The sequence below is a fragment of the Periplaneta americana genome, chromosome 5, assembly GCF_040183065.1.
Source record: "Periplaneta americana isolate PAMFEO1 chromosome 5, P.americana_PAMFEO1_priV1, whole genome shotgun sequence".
Lineage (NCBI taxonomy): Eukaryota > Metazoa > Arthropoda > Insecta > Blattodea > Blattidae > Periplaneta > Periplaneta americana.
The window spans coordinates 160,723,908-160,740,633 of record NC_091121.1 but is presented as its reverse complement, the minus strand read 5'-3'; the positions used below and the strand labels follow the sequence as shown (position 1 = coordinate 160,740,633).

At 33.7% G+C, this 16,726-nt stretch overlaps 1 long non-coding RNA gene across 1 annotated transcript in view; it reads right to left on the bottom strand.

Moving 5' to 3' along the window:
- The window catches only part of LOC138700548 (uncharacterized), a 490,767-nt gene extending 475,559 nt beyond the window's left edge, over positions 1-15,208 (bottom strand). Inside the window, exon 1 of the long non-coding RNA XR_011332386.1 lies at positions 15,050-15,208. This is a non-coding gene — a long non-coding RNA (uncharacterized lncRNA). The remainder of the gene's footprint in view (positions 1-15,049) is intronic.
- Positions 15,209-16,726: the final 1,518 nt, after the last annotated feature.

Below are 16,726 nucleotides of genomic sequence, written 5' to 3'. Positions count from 1 at the left end.
ATCTCATTAAGTGGAATACAATTATGTACAAGACTAATATCTATCTACGTCACATATTAACGTGGCTTATGCAGGAAATAATATTTACAAAATAAAGCAACATAATATGTAAATAAGGATGTCATGAAGATGAGCACAACAATGACACCTTATAAATCCTTCGTCCCTCTCTAGAATGGAACCAGAGATCTGAATCGGACGTTTTCGCTCGAGCGCCAAGTAGTTTATAGCATAATTCGATAGGTAGCGCACATGATGGGTAAAATTGTCACGAGCGATAAATCCTCGAACGGTATAAGCCAAGCGTTAGACATTCGTTCTTGTTACAGTGATGAACTGTGTAGTAACATCATAGATGTTTATCATTTCAAAACTTTGCATTGTTTAACTAACCTCCCCATAGTACAACTACAAAACTTGCTTTAAAATGTAATATAAATGTTGTAGGCTACGTAAATGTTTTTTGTTTCTTTGCCACACAGGAGTGATTTTGTTTTTGCCACATCTGATAGATGTAATAGGATGTAAATGTAATTATTATAAACGGAGAACACAATCACGATAATGCAAGAACTGTATCAGGTTTTCTAGTAATAATAATAATAATAATAATAATAATAATAATAATAATAATAATAATAATAATCTCTAATAATTAGTGTCTCAATCTTTGTGTCTGTAACAGTTGTGCAGTATGATTATTCGTTTTATTATATTCGTTAGGCGGAACACTATGTATAGACCTATCATTATATATGTGGTAAATAAAATTTTGAATAATTATTAATTAGCAATAATAACTGTATATCGAAGTTTTTCATACTATTTTATTTATAACTTCATGTTCCTGTTTTGGTACGTTTCATTGACTGTTCCATTAAACGTTAGTCATAAACGCAGAAAATAAAGCCTTATTTTTACCGTGTGAGCAAAACATATGTGTATCTTATCTGTCGCCTTCCATACAAGATAAGACATGTCGGTGAGATGACCTTGTACTGTGCTTCTATTTATCACGAGCATATCGCGACCGATCGTATCTCACTCGAGGATGCGACACTCGGCCGAGTTCAAGCGAGCGATTTAACTCCAATGCAGCACTCTGAATGGAACCTTACCCTGAAGACTATAAACAGTTTCATGGTCCCATGCAGAGAAACATAAATGTGTTTGTATATTTTTTTTTACTAAAGATAAAGCCTTTTAGCTTACATTTTACACTGTGGAAGCAAGAAAGCTTAATTTACTAATAATTTTAAACGTCTAACTGGGGAATGAAAATACAGTTTTTTACGACTGAAAAATTAATTAAAAAAATTAAGAGACAGATATATTTGTTTCAGCTTACAAAATTTCAAATTATTGTAATATTTTAATAAGTATAAATTAGATCATTTTCTAAATTAATAAGTGTATATCTCCAATAAATGATTCCTTAGCATCGCCACAGATACACTTGATTGTACTTGTCACTAGAAAGTAGTTGAAATTTATAATTTCCCCGCCATTCATAAAATATTTTGATATGATACCTCTTGCACAAAAGGAGAGATCTATAACTGAAACTTGATTAATATATTTCTGTGTTATTTGTATTTATCCTGGTAATAATGAACAGTTTGACTCTTAGACATTTTGTTTTTGCAGCATTAACTTCCCATGATTGTACGAGAAGATTCGAAGAGAACGGCAGTTACGTAGACTTTCAGCTCCCCCCTACTACCATTAATGAACAACACAATGTCAATACGGCGGTTGCTGTCGTCTGCGATACAATGAACTTTTCTGTTGATTTTCGAGTTCGTCATTTTTTCCGGTTATTATATGCTTATTTAAGTTGTTTTAACTCTCGCTAGTGATTTTATATTTTAATTTTATCCGTCTTAGTGTTTATTTCATTATTGTAAATATTTTTGTTTTATTATTATTATTATTATTATTATTATTATTATTATTATTAATGAATTATTTTGCATTACAATCTTTGTATAATTTCTGTCACGATTATTCTATTATTATTATTATTATTATTATTATTATTATTATTATTATTATTATTGTTACTATTATTTATATCATCATTATTATTTGAACCCTCTAAAATTTATGTAGACTTCTGGACTGTACCCGAGCACGAGCATATGCTCATTTCGGATATCGATTCATATATATTCAATTCAAATGTAAATTGTAAATAAATTTGAATTTCGATTTGAAAAAAAATAACAGTAATAAAAATTTGTAATATCATCATGTTTTTACTTTCTGTAACAAGATGCAGAGAAACGAGCATTTTAAGGAAATTTACTATATTGACATTTCTATTGGAATTTTTTTAATGCATTGAAGCTGCGATCTCTCTTCATTTTTATTCAAAGGCCAATATAGAGCGAATATTTAATCGCAATTCGACAAAAACTAATCGGATTAAATCAGGCACTGAAAAGAAAACATTTAAAATGTGCCGCAACACAGAGTCAAAACCGCAAAGCACTCTTCAGTTTGTGACACTCAATTACCGCTTCGCTCTCTGTTTTCTATCCAAAAACAGAGAAATTAAGTCCCGCAAATTAGAAAAAACGGAATGAAAACATACCGAGCAGGATCGGCTAAAGCAGAATGTTTGATGCTATAAAATTTACTGAATTTTTATTGTAATTGATGGAATCTTTTTCAATTAGTTTAAACAAACCTAGCTAAAGTAGTAATTTTAGATCTGGAAACTGTGCCGCACTGCACGAAAAGCGATAGTAATCTTTTATATATTCAAGTTAGAACTTCAATCAAACTTGTGAAAAATGAGCATTAAAATTAAAACTTACATTCTTATAATGCACTTATACTTCTCAGGCAAATCTAAAAATTAACATGGATATTTTTTTTAATAAGTTCTCTTCCCTTTATCTATTGAATCAGTGCTGGACATCCCAGAATATAGCTCGACCAAGTGGCAAATACTACCTTTTTCATCTGTCTCTTTCCTTTCCGCTATAATGCGCTCAGGCTCTCCTAGGCTCTAAAGCGCGCGCTTGCTCTTATGGGCATCAATTGACATGCCTGCTGTACACCGTCCCCGACGAGTGAAAAGGACGGCACTTATACCCCTTACACTCTGTATTTGCCATGTCATGGCCATGACATTCTTTATTTCGATGTTGGACCGTATGGAAACCCGTTTAGAATTCTCTGCCAGAATTCTGAACGGAATCCGATCATGCGGACAGAGGCCATACGGCCAAGTGGGCGATGCTCCATTTAAAATAATGCAAAGAATAAAAATCCGAACGCGAAGGAATTTGTTTCCGGTAAGTGCGCGCCTAGCTTTAGGCGACGGTTTTGTGCCATTACGACCACTTGATTATGCTGGCCCAATAAATATGAATGTCTAATATTAGTTCAATATTTAACAAAAGTGGCAATGTAATAAGCAGGCTTCGAGACTTGGGACCCGATACAATAAGTTTACTGTGCATGTACTAAAGGTTGTTGACTCGCTGCAGGTAGTGAAGTAGAGATGTGTTGAGATAACAACGTTGCTGTTTAGAGTAGAGTACGGTAGTATGGGGAAACAGACACATATGTATATTCTGGAAGTAAATATACCTGACTCAATGACAATGTCAAAAGAAAGTGAAAAGCATTTATTCTCCTGTCTTTTATAAGCATTTGTGTTCAATTATGCACATTGATAATGGTGGAAATAAGCATGTAGCAATTTTAATTTCTTCATTTATCCTATTGGTCGTCTTTAGGAAGTGCAGTTACAGTACCGAATTGCAATGTACTGCAAGACATATTTTCAGTGTCTAAAACGTAAATATTTTTCAGTTGTCTACCAAACAAAGTTTGTACTGAGAAAAGCTGCGCTCTACGTCGCATGACGTGACAGGAGTAAAACGAAAAAACCTAACATCATGGCAGTCTCTAAGAGACTGTCCTTTATTCTCGGGTGACTATGTCCACTAATTTGGTGTTTATGTTACACAATGCTCCATATCCGTTATTTTTACAAAAAAATGTATTTCCACTTCTGTTTTACATGTTCAGTAACCGGTGTACTTGGTGTCTCTGCGTCATTTCCTTAACTAATTTGAAGGCTTCCGGCATCTCTTGCTCTGACTTTTCTAACCGTTTAATAGTTTCAGACAAAGTTTGAAAATAGGTTTGTATGGAAACCAAATTATTCATCAGAACTTTCATATCCAGAGCTTTAAATATTCTAATTGCAGAACAGTCGTCACTCAATGTGTTGATTATCTGCATAATTGTACGGGAGTATTTGGCATAATAAATAGCTGCATTAAGCCATGTATTCCATCTAGTAGAATGGGCTCTGGAGGTAGAGGAAGAGTGTGTGTTAATTTCTTAAATTTCGCAAATGTCTTTGCGTATTTCTTAGCATTCATTTTACAGTACCCCCACCCACTGTACGCTATACAACTATACTCTGTACGCCGTTATGCGGATTTCCCACTGAACTGCTCTTTTGGGTCCGAAGTCTCGAAGCCTGGTAATAAGCTAAAGAGTCCAATACTTGATGAATTGGATGAAATCATGGTACAAATAAAAATATTTTATAACATTCGTTACAAGACACATCAGTTATTCTTTGTAAGAGAGTGTACCAATTTCAAAATTTCTCCTTTTGTTAGGAAACTCAAATCATGCAGAGCGATGTGTGGTGGAACTCTCATGAAACGGAATTAGCACAACAATAGATTAACAAATGAACAACAAGCCCCGGGCGTGATTCGAACGGCCACTACGGCATCGTTAATCCGGCACGCTTTAACTGCTGTGTACACAACAGCCGGCTATCCATTTAATTATAAAATAAAATACCGCATATTTACACATTCAAATATTAATTCACCACATCCCTCACGAAGTAAATTTGTAGTGTATTTAGATATTCGTAAATCGGCAAATATTTGCTCTTCGCCCACTACAGTAGCAGCAATATTTAAAACAACTGCTACTTGAATTCACTGTAGTCCTAAAGTTCAGTCGTATATACAGGGTGATTCACGAAGATTAACCGTCGCTTACGGAGCTTATTTCCGAAGACATTTTGAACAAAAAATGTCATATAAACATGTGTCCTATTTTCAGTATTTTCAGAGTTACACTACTTTGAATTTGTTTGTAAAATGCCATTATTCTTTAGTTTTGAGGGTAAAAGAACATCTCAGCTGAAAAATGAACTATTCAGAAGTATCATTTCTTTAATTAGCTAGTATTCTGAATATATATATATATATATATATATATATATATATATAATTTTAATGTACCGACGTACATATGATATTTCCATGCAGATATTCTGAGTCATCATACGATGAAAGAGTAATGGAACGGAGAAAAATTCTTCTCCGGCGCCGGGATTTGAACCCGGGTTTTCAGCTTTACGTGCTGATGCTTTATCCACTAAGCCACACCGGATATATGATATGCGTAAATCACTTCGTGATTTAAGACGGCGCTTATTCCGTCGGATCCCGGCCAACTAGTCACTCATAACGAGTGCACCTCAGCACATGCGTGGACTTCGGTCCTACGTTCATAGACATCTATGACGTAGTGCAGAGGGCGGCCATTAGAGGGAACCCAAGATTTGGAACTTAAACTGAGACGATTCTGTCCGACACCGGAATGGGTATCCGGTGTGGCTTAGTGGATAAAGCATCAGCATGTAGAGCTGAAAACCCGGGTTCAAATCCCGGTGCCGGAGAGAATTTTTCTCTGTTCCATTACTCTTTCATCGTATGTTGACGAAGAATATCTGCATGGAAATAGCATATGTACTTCGGTACATTAAAATAATATATAGTATTCTGAAGCTAAATATGTGTTGTGAATTCTATAGTTACTGCGTACAGACTTTTTTTTTCGATTTTTAACTACAAAATTACATTTTCCTTACGTATTTATCACAATTGTTACAAAGAAATTGTATTCACATTGACATGTATACTATAATAAAATACAAATAAATTGCATAATTAAAGGAAGAAAATTTAATCTAAATAAGAGGATTCGGGGAAGGATGTAAGAATACTTGTAGCATTACCGCGCTGAATGGCGATAGCCTACCAATGCGCTGACGTAGATATTGACTGCTTCAAGGGTCCCCAGAAAGCTGCACTAAACTTCTGCCTCAATGTCATCGGTCTGTCTCCGTGAAGTGCAGGCGTGTTCACTGTCATCGTTTATCATCCACAACTCATTCATGTTTTTTTTTAAATAGTTAGTCACCGGTCGGTGTGGTACTTCGGTGCTATTTATTCAGTACATAAGAGAATACAATTTTACATTAGAGAATTTAGCTGGCTACATGGGATCATTGAATTGAACCCGAGGCCAAGAAAGAGAACGAAGAAGAAGAAACTTCTGCCTATGGTGGAGATGAGAGCTTTGGCTTCACTACACCATGATCCAAACGTTTCAACCGCAAAAGGGACAAACATATAATTATCTGCAAGATGTTTATATTTATGGTGTTTTCTGACAGCGGCACTTTCTGCTGCAGATCCTGGTGTCTTAGAGGTTGAAGACAGATGAGAAGTGGCCAGTGTATCTACACATGTGGAATCTAAATTAAGGATTTGCCTACACGCCACGGGACTAGAGTCAGACCATCGGGTCTCTTGCCGTCTGAACGGCTGATCCCGGAAGGTTCTAAGATGGATGGAACCCCTGAGGATGTTAATGCTCTTTTAATGATATCATTGTTACAAATGATGTCACTCTTGTAAATTCTTTAAGTATGTATATTAGGATAGATAATTAAACTGTGAAGAATCAAGTTCCTAAAGTCGTATGATTTGTAACAATTTTTGTGATAAGTGCGTACGAATGATGTAATTTCTAGTTAAAAATTCAAAAACAAAATCTGCGCAAAGCAATTAACAACACATTTTTAGCTTGAGAACACTAGCCAATTAAAGAAATGATACTTCTGAATAGTTTATTCTCTATTTGTAATGTTCTTTTACCCTTAAAACCAAAGAAAGAAAGGTATATTACTAACAACTTCAAATTAGTGTAACTCTGAAAATATTGAGATTAGAACACATGTTTATGTGACTTTTTTTTTTTTTTTGCTCAGAATGTCTTAGTAAATAGCTCTGTAAGTGGCGGTAAATCCTCGTGAATCACCCTGTATTATACCTATGTGAACCTTACTGTAAAAGCTACCAAATGAGATAACATCGCTTGGTTTATCAAGTTCGTATTACAAAGAGTCGAGTTTCGATTCCCGTTAGGCAGTTATTGCTGTTCTTCAGTTGATTCCCAAGCAAAATATCAACAACGTGAGTAAGTTCTCCGTGTTCAAATATGAACAACGCGAGTAGATTCCAAGACTGTGTGGGACGGGGATGTAATCGATCACGTAGCAGAGTAGTGGCAATGTTCAAATATAAACAACTGTTATTTTTTTTTTTTTTTTTTAAATTTCGACCGGCCAGAGGCCATTTTCCAAAGTTATCTATTTTTGTTTTCTGCTTGTTTTACCTTTGGTTCCTTTGTTTTTTTTTTTTACTTATACTAATACAATCACAACACCCATGCCCGAGGCGGGACTCGAACCCACAACCCTTCGGACCAAGCGATAGGGACATGCCGTGTCCCTACCGCTTGAGCCATCCGGGCCGGCGGGTTGAGGCAGTTGTTATAATTTATGATTTCGAGAGAAATATTGTTGCGTTTTCCTGTAAATAGAATTTAGAATCTTTGAAACGAATTAACATTATTTTTGTTGATGGTACAGTACATTCAAGGGCATGTTCTAAATTATTCAAATAACTTTTTACAGTGCATGGTATGGCAAATAATCATTATGTACCTTTGGTGTTCTTTCTACTACCTGATCAACATGCGACATCATGTACCTACGCCTTCAGGTCAATTAAACAGTATGTGAATTAAGTTGTTTATGCTGACTTAGAAAAGGCAATCCAAAATGAAATTTCAAATGTATTCCCTAATGCCAAACTGATATAGGTTGTAGGTTTTATCCTGCATAATCTTGATGGAGAAAAACTCAATTCTTAGGTTTGAGTACGGGATTTAAAACTAAGAAATCTAAAATTGCTCAGCTTCTAAAAACTATAAATTCGAACTGCCTTTATTGGCTCCACAAGAAGTTGAAGATTGTTTTGTTAATGACTTAAAATATGTCAAATCTATAGATAATCGATCGGACCAATTTTTTTATTACTTCCTCTATAGGCTTACCTATATTGCACTAACAAGTGAGCATCTACCTCCAATATGGGCTGAGTTTACCTCTTCCTTAGAGCGCACAACCAACTGTTGTGAATATTTTCACACCAAACTTGCTGCGCAATTTTGTGCTCCATACCCAAATATATTTGCATTAGAAGATGCTCTAAAGAAGGTTCAGTGTAATATTTATATTAATCTTAGAAGTATAGGTAAATGCACGCTGTAGTTTACTAGGTTCATATTACTTAAGAGCCGAGTTTCGATTCCCGTACGCAATTAGGCCTATTATTATTGCTGAAGTGATTTGTGGATTTAAATTTAGTATCAGTTTAATTCCAACAGGTAGACTACTACTAATTGCTTCAAAATTTATTTTTATTGAAATAATAATATGTAATGAAGATAGCAACACATGAAAAAAAGAAAACTTTGGTAATGTGGAATGTAGAATTAAATGGTTATCCGTCGGATTGTAATAGCACAAAAAGAATAATTGCTTATCAAGATATTCACATGCGAATTTCACAATCGGTATTTATACAGGGTGAACCATAAGTAATGTCCTTAATATCAAAGCGTTATTCTTTCAGATATCTCAAACAAAAAAGTTTCATACAATTTTGCTCGATTTTGTTCCCTTTTCGAGATAAAGAAGTATTTTATATGAAGCATTTTATGACTTATTTTGTGAAAGCTGCTGAATTAGTTCCATATGCTCACAATTTAAGAGTTAATTATGATATTACGATAATGAAATATCGAAAGAATAATTCCAAAGTAAAATTATTTCAAATGAGCAGAAATTTGATCGGTACAAATATAACACTTTAAAATTCATTTTCAGAACTTTGTTTCCTAAAAAGGAAGAACTTTTGTTTCAACGTCTAATCTGTTTGTTTACTATGTTTAGGCCTGTTATATGTATGCTATTATTTTTTCTGTACTTAATTTCCCTTTTCTCTTCGTTCTCCACATTTCTCTTTTGTGTTCTTTTTTTTCACTTTGTGTGTTTGTTATGCTTTGTCCAATGAGGCAGTCCCTTTATTGGGAAAGCTGAAAGAGTGTCTTTCTTATTATTATTATTATTATTATTATTATTATTATTACTATTATTATTATTATTATTATTATTATTATTATTATTATGTTCATATAAAATTTCTCCACATTTGAAGGACAAACCTAAAATTCTTTCAATTACTTATTATCACAATACATTGCTATCTTAAATTTACTGAACATATTGGGAATTAAATCCATGGCTTCCTAAAAAGTATGAAATGTTTCACATAAAACAATTTTTATCTCGAAAAGAAGCAAAAATGAGCAAATTTGTATTAAAATTATTGTTTGAAATCTCTAAAATAATAACACCTGAAATTAATAACTTACCCTGTACATTATAAAAAAATAAATTTCGCATATAAATTGTAAGTATTCTGAGTAGCATAGAAATCATTTACTGTTGATATTGCACAGATTACTTGAGGAATATATTTATTTTTAACACAAAACAAATTGCGTTTTTTATGTACGTGGTTCAAGATTGTTAACTTTCAACACTTATTTATGAACAGAACTCGATCATGAAGCCAGTACGCTTGTCTGTGACAGCATCTGATTTGTCGACTAACACAAGATTAATAAAGAAAATGCTTGAGAAGAATCGAACGCGGTGACTCTGTAATTTTACTTACATGAATTGTGAACTGAGCCATAACTTGCTATTGTACACTTAGATTGTACGCATAGAGTTTTCCAGATGTTTACCAATTAAAAGGAAGCAGTATTTGGTCTGCACGTGTTATCACAACAAAGGAAATTGTACTAGTGTAGCAATTAATGGTTACACTTATTTTTTACACCATAATAATTAAGACAGTCAATATCAGAGTAAAGAATGTATGTAAGACGTTTCCTGCATTGTTCTTCCACTTACCTATTACCTCAACTAACCCAACCTAATCTTGTCGCAGACCTCGCCTCCTGCGCTTTTGGCCCAGGGAACATACTCGTCTTTATTTACACGAACCTTCATTATATTTTTGTCTTGAAAATATTCGTCTTTATTTACTGTAGATCATTTGGAAGGAAATGTGTATGGTGAATATTACCAGCACTGTAGAGTCGCCTCTCATGGGATACTCTAACAGGCGAGTTTTTCGTTTGTTGCAGCTTTCATGACAGTATGGTGTACGGACACGAAGCATAACAAAATTAATAAATAAACGAACTTTACCAGCAACGTACCGTAACTTGCGGTTACTTCGCTCCTTGGGGTCATACATTGCTCCACTTAGATAAAAAAAATTCATCGATGTCTAGGTTTCAAATCAGCTGATGTGTCACAGTGTGATATAATTCTAAACCAGGTATGCTCAAAATTGTAAAAGCGCCGATTACACGGATGATGCTGCACTGCATAAAACTCACAGCGTACGGACTGGGCTCCGCAACTACATTGCAGCACCGCCTGTGGCTTCGCTCTCATACTCTTACAAACATGGATATTAAACTGATTCTGCAAGTAATCGGATATCTATTTCCAACGAATTTACTCAATGCGCAGCTGGCTCAAAAAATGCTCATCTGTTAATCGGGATCTGTGTTTGGATTTAGCATCTTCCATTCTCTAAAATAATTCTTTGCACACGTATGTCGAGGCAAAGGTAGCTAACATAGTGGCAGCGAATAAGCTCATCGTGGGATATTTCGTTTTGTTAATTTTTAATAGGCCTACTTCTATGCTTGTCAAGTCATATTCTCTGCATTTAGTTCTCAATTCTACGTTACTTTGTAAATCAATTAACTCGTCCTGGAACTGCACTCTCACGGATTGTACTAAATTTACCACGAAAGGATTAACAAAAATATTAATACCACTTTCCATACGTCTAAAATCACTAAATCTGTGTTCTGTGAATTCAAATTTGAGTTGTTCCAGTACACAGATATAATTAACTATAATTTGTTCAAGCACCATACATCTCTTTACAAGTTCACCATCCGTGAAGGGTTTTATTGCCTTAGCTAATTCCCAACAAACTACATAACTTGCTCCTAAACATAGACTCTGAATTCTTCGACTCTCTTCAATGTTTGGCCTTTCATTAAGAGCTTTCAATTCTTGAAAAATTATTTTATCATAACATGTATTTCTGTTGAAATAAAATCACCATAATAATAATATACCTAACACTAGTAATACTACTACTACTACTACTACTACTACTACTACTACTACTACTACTACTACTAATAATAATAATAATAATAATAATAATAATAATAATAATAATAATAATAACAACGTTGGTATATGAATACATATTACAGAAAACAGCTTCCCTGTCACTTCGGCATGTTGTGGATGGCAGAGCGTGTAATGTCATTTTATGTTGCTCAGTAGTATTCCTGTTGTACCTTACAACATAGTAAACACTTTACCGAACGGAAAACAATATGGTATATGTCGTTTGCTTACAGAAGGTTTTGACTGTGTCATTGTCCCGCACTGTTCGTACGTTACTAAGTACTTGAACAGCCTTCCTCTGTCATCCATCGAGCTTCTAACGAGGAGCAGCACGCTCAACATTGGAAGGTTGTGATTACAGAACGTAATCGCGAGTCAGAGAATGAGCATACCTGTTCTAAACAAGTATGAATATTGTGACTTAAATAAGAATAGGTTTGGAATGAATGGGGCCGTCTATTGCTTATCTTACAATGTAGTATTGATGTGTTACATTTTATTGATGAACGTTTTCGGCATATTTATGCCATCTTCATATCTTAAAAGTTGTCTCCATGCATAGTTAATATTATGCCACATTGGTTAAATGCAATACATAACTAACAAACAGCGAAATCATAATTACACTATTTTTAAGGCGAACTTGTGATTACTGTGTCCACAATCAGCTGTTGATTGTACGATGTCACTTCATAATATGTTACAACACAAAACACTAGTTGAATGGAACAGAATTAAAACAGATCTATAAAACATTAACATTAAACATTAGCAGATGACACTTGATAAAATTCTTATAAGACGGACGTCGTTTTCGTCGTTAATTTTGTTTACATGTTCTGATAAAACAAATTAATCACAATTGGATATCTGTGTTATGTGGTGGATTGTTTGACTGTATCAAGTGTTGTAAAGTTTTCTAGCGTTGACAATCAAATTGAAGTACAATGATGTTAATATTAGATATCAGCTTGACATGGACGTATGTTAACAGTTTTTCAGGTTGTCACTTCTCGAAGTTCAGTCAGCCGGACATGCTGTAAACACGCGAAATTTATTTTAGGTCTATTTTCAAAATAAAGTAATTTTTTGTGATCTCCGGTAAGTAATTGTGGAAAAATGACTTACGTACAATAGCTGGTGTTGTGGTGGTTTGTTCGTTCCGGTTGCTCGGTTGTTCTGTATTAAAATTTGTTTTCATTTTAATGAATACTGTATATTTTATCTTAACAGAAGTCATACAATGCTCCATAACAAATATTTCATCTCTAACTGTTGGTTTTGAAGGCTGGTACAGAGTTTCCACATCATATAGGTAACTTTGCTACACTTTTTTAAAAATGTACCTTGTAGGGGAAAGCTAAATATTTTTGTTGAATACAGTCATGCCAATACTTTTTATTTAACCTAAATTAGTTAATAAAAATATTGGTCCTGTAAACAAAAAATAAGGAACACCTTTCAAAACTACAGACAAAAAATAATTTTTTCGAATTGAAATTTTATTTCATCCGCCAATGGATCCAATATTAACTGATATTAGGATAATGGTTCATATCAGTCATCGTCAACTGGCCTGCATACTAGTTCGGAGCGCCGAGACGCTGGCTGAGGAGGTAGTAGTGTGCAGTGTGTCGAGCCAAGCCATTACAGAAGCCAACTTTTTGACCATAATTTACAACGTCTTCTTCGATTGTGTTCTACATGAGCATTGACAACTAACATTGACCAGATAGTGAGAGAAAAATGAATTAAAAAATCCAGCAAAACCAATGCTAATGATCAGCGATGTTATTTACATTGTAATGAAATAATTTAGGCCTACTTCAATCTTGTAACAGAAATGACAATGTGTTTGAGATGTTATACACAATAACAAATAATTGGTTCTGTGATATATTATAGTGTCGGATAAAAAATGGATAATTAATTTTATTTTATTGACAACACTTGAACAAAGGAATAGGATGACATGATTTAAATATTGCATTATAGGTCTGTAAGTACTCGATTACTTTAAGGGGAGAGGACGATATTTTTTGGTGAAAAATGAGTAAATTTTCAAATTTTTTTCTATAGAATACTCTGTGATATGTATGGAATGCATTGTATAACATTTTGTGGCTATTTGTGCCCTTAGCGGATGTTGAGACGTCATTTTTAAACTTCTTGCGCTATGGATTTTTAAATCACACGTCCCCTTTTATTGTTGTTTCCGGTAAATTGCATTTTCAAAAAAAAAAATTTTTTTTTTCTTTAAATACCCTTTGATATGTGTGGAATGCATTGCATAACATTTTGTGGGTATTTGTGCCCTTATCGGATGTTGAGACGCCATTTTTAAACTTCCTACGCTATGGATTTTTAAATCACACGCCCCCATTATCGTTGTTTCTGGTAACTTTATTTTTATGCTTCATTGCCAGACAAAATTGGATATAATTTCTGAACTATTAGAGATACATGCATGAAGACACATTCTTTAGACTATTATGAAACTTTTCTCAGTAACAGAATTTTGTTAATTGATTTCATTTTTAAAACATGTTAGTTTGTTTGCGAAAAATGAAATCGAAAAAGTGTTACTAAAATTTAATTATTTACTTTACAAGCGCAGGGACGAATATCAAAAAGTTTTGTTACAGGCAGTTTGTAGAGTATGCTTTTGCAAGTACATTGCAAAAAACTGTTTGAATCTGTCTTTAAAAATGGTTTAGTAAAATCTCTGCACTGGGTATATTTTTTCTTTCATATTTGGCCCCAAAATATTTATATTTGGTTGATTTGCTACAGCTATGAGCTCTAGACATACAAAAAATTAATATTTTACAGCAAATAGGAAAAAAGTTTTAAAAAATACCATCCTCTCCCCTTAATATAAAAAAACAACTATTTACTTTCAAAACCGTTACAATACATTACGTAAAAATTAAACTTGTTTCTTGTCTTAAACTGAAAAGTGATTTACTTATTACACACTTATTATACATTTATAGCTGATGAATGGCTTTGGAATTAATATTAGTGAGGCAATTTTTTGAATGGTTATTAGGGTAAAACATAATAAAATTATCAAAAAATAATAATTCCGTAAAAATGTCATTTTCTAAGTATATTTTAATTAAAATATCAGAAAAATGGAGTAAAGTAAGTTAAAGTTATAGTACATGTAATGTAACCACAAACTAAATCAATAAAATCACAGATATAGGATATAAAACCAAAGAATGAAATAAAGAACTGTGATATAACTTATTTCCCGGCTGTCAATTCGAAATTCAAAAATGGTTAATCAAGTGACGCGAGACGATCTAACAGAATAATTAAAGGACTACTAGAAATGTCAAGAATAAATCCATTTGAATCTAGTTTATGACGATTGATAACTAATAAGTCTAGAGCACTAATATTCAAATTTTAGGTTTTGGCGGCTAAGAAATAATACGAAGAAATTTTAATCGGCGTTTTGAAGCCTGTATCAAGTAATTCAGCATTTACAAATACAAACTTGTGTAGAATATTATATTATATAAAATAATATATGAATACTAAGTATCATTTTACCTTCAAACAACATTTCCCCCACATTGAAGTTGTGTTTAATGTCACTTGATGGTCACGAAGCTGTAGGACAAACAAGCAAATTATCTACATGCCAAGTTTCGAGACTGGCGGCAGAGCGTGGTGTTGGATCGGACAGGTGTACGAGCCTGCTTGCTAGCGGGCGTCACGGCGGACACTGACGCGACTCGACGTGGGGCTTCGCTGCCAAGCGGGGCGAACCTGCGCGTTGTTCCTACTGGCAGGCGCCGCTGCGTGGGTGCCGGGTGCGAGCACCAATTTCTTTACACGCGTCTACATTACCTATTTAACTGTTATGTTAAAAGATACAGCATTTGTAGTACATTTACAAATAGTTTATTAAAAGGTAAAGAAGCACCACAAGGCAACTACAGTCTAAAGTGGTGGTATTCAATCTATGGTACCGTAGAAGTGGGTAAAGTCAATCAGTGGGTGTAAAATAGATCAGTTGCAATTTTTATTTAAAATTATATATTTTCTCAGTTACTTGTTAAAATTTTGTTATGCTGACTTCATTGTCTTACATTGCAAATATAAGCGAGAGGGACAGCAAAAAGCCTGCGAATGCCAACAATGGGAACACAGTGTAGTTACTGTTGAAGTGAAAATTTTTATTTTCAACTTTTTCTCTTAAATGAAAACAAAGTCTTACAAACTCTAAATTATAGTCAGCAGTGAAAGGAGACAGGAAGTATACGTAAGTACTTTTCGTTGAGATTGTATCGTGAAATAATAGTTTTGCAGTTCGTAAATGTTAGCATTGAAACTTATTATTTTAAGAAAACTTGTACCATTGTAGGGTTAAGTCGTTCATACCATGGACCTATTCGAAACAGATAGGACCAGCAGGAAGAATAAATTGTTCACCGAAATACATCCAACTAACACTTATAAACAGAAAAGTGTCATAGTATAGCTTATATTGTTGGGATAGTGGGGAAAGAGGAAGACGAAATTATGGCGAATTTTTTGCGTAAGAGCAGCACTGCCAAAGGAACATATTTTGTACACCCCTCTGTACCTGACTATGGGAACAACATAGTTTCTCAAGTAACATGAGGAGGGGAAGATTTCAAATAACATCTGATATAAACCTAAGCAATGTTGATTAGCATTTTAGATTATAATTGAAGGGTGATATTTCAATGTGAAATTAGAATTCTTAAATTTTTTTGTCGGTATGTGGAGTATTGAAATGTGTCTTTATGTTTTATAAGTTGGAAATCATAGTCACGATTGTACAGTGGAGAACTATAGGCCTAATTGTATCGAATAGCATGATCACAGTAACAAAAGATACACTATATAATGCTGTATTGAAGATTATTATTGTTTTTACATCCCTTATAACAAATAAAATATATGTAATACACTTAATTTGTTTTATAAAAACATAAACAGTGATCGACTTTACTCCGCAATATTTTAAAATCGATCTGAAACTAAAAATTCAATGGTGATTGGCTTTATCCTATTTAAGCAAGTAACTTCGATCACAAGTCAAATAAAAAAAACAGTTCTTTTATAGATTGTAATTCAATTCTTGTAACGTACAAGTGAAGGATTTGACGCCAAAATGCTACTTTCTGAGGAACTTCGCTCCATTGCATAATTTCAATATCATAAAAAAATTGCAAAATTTTGATCGACTTTACCCTC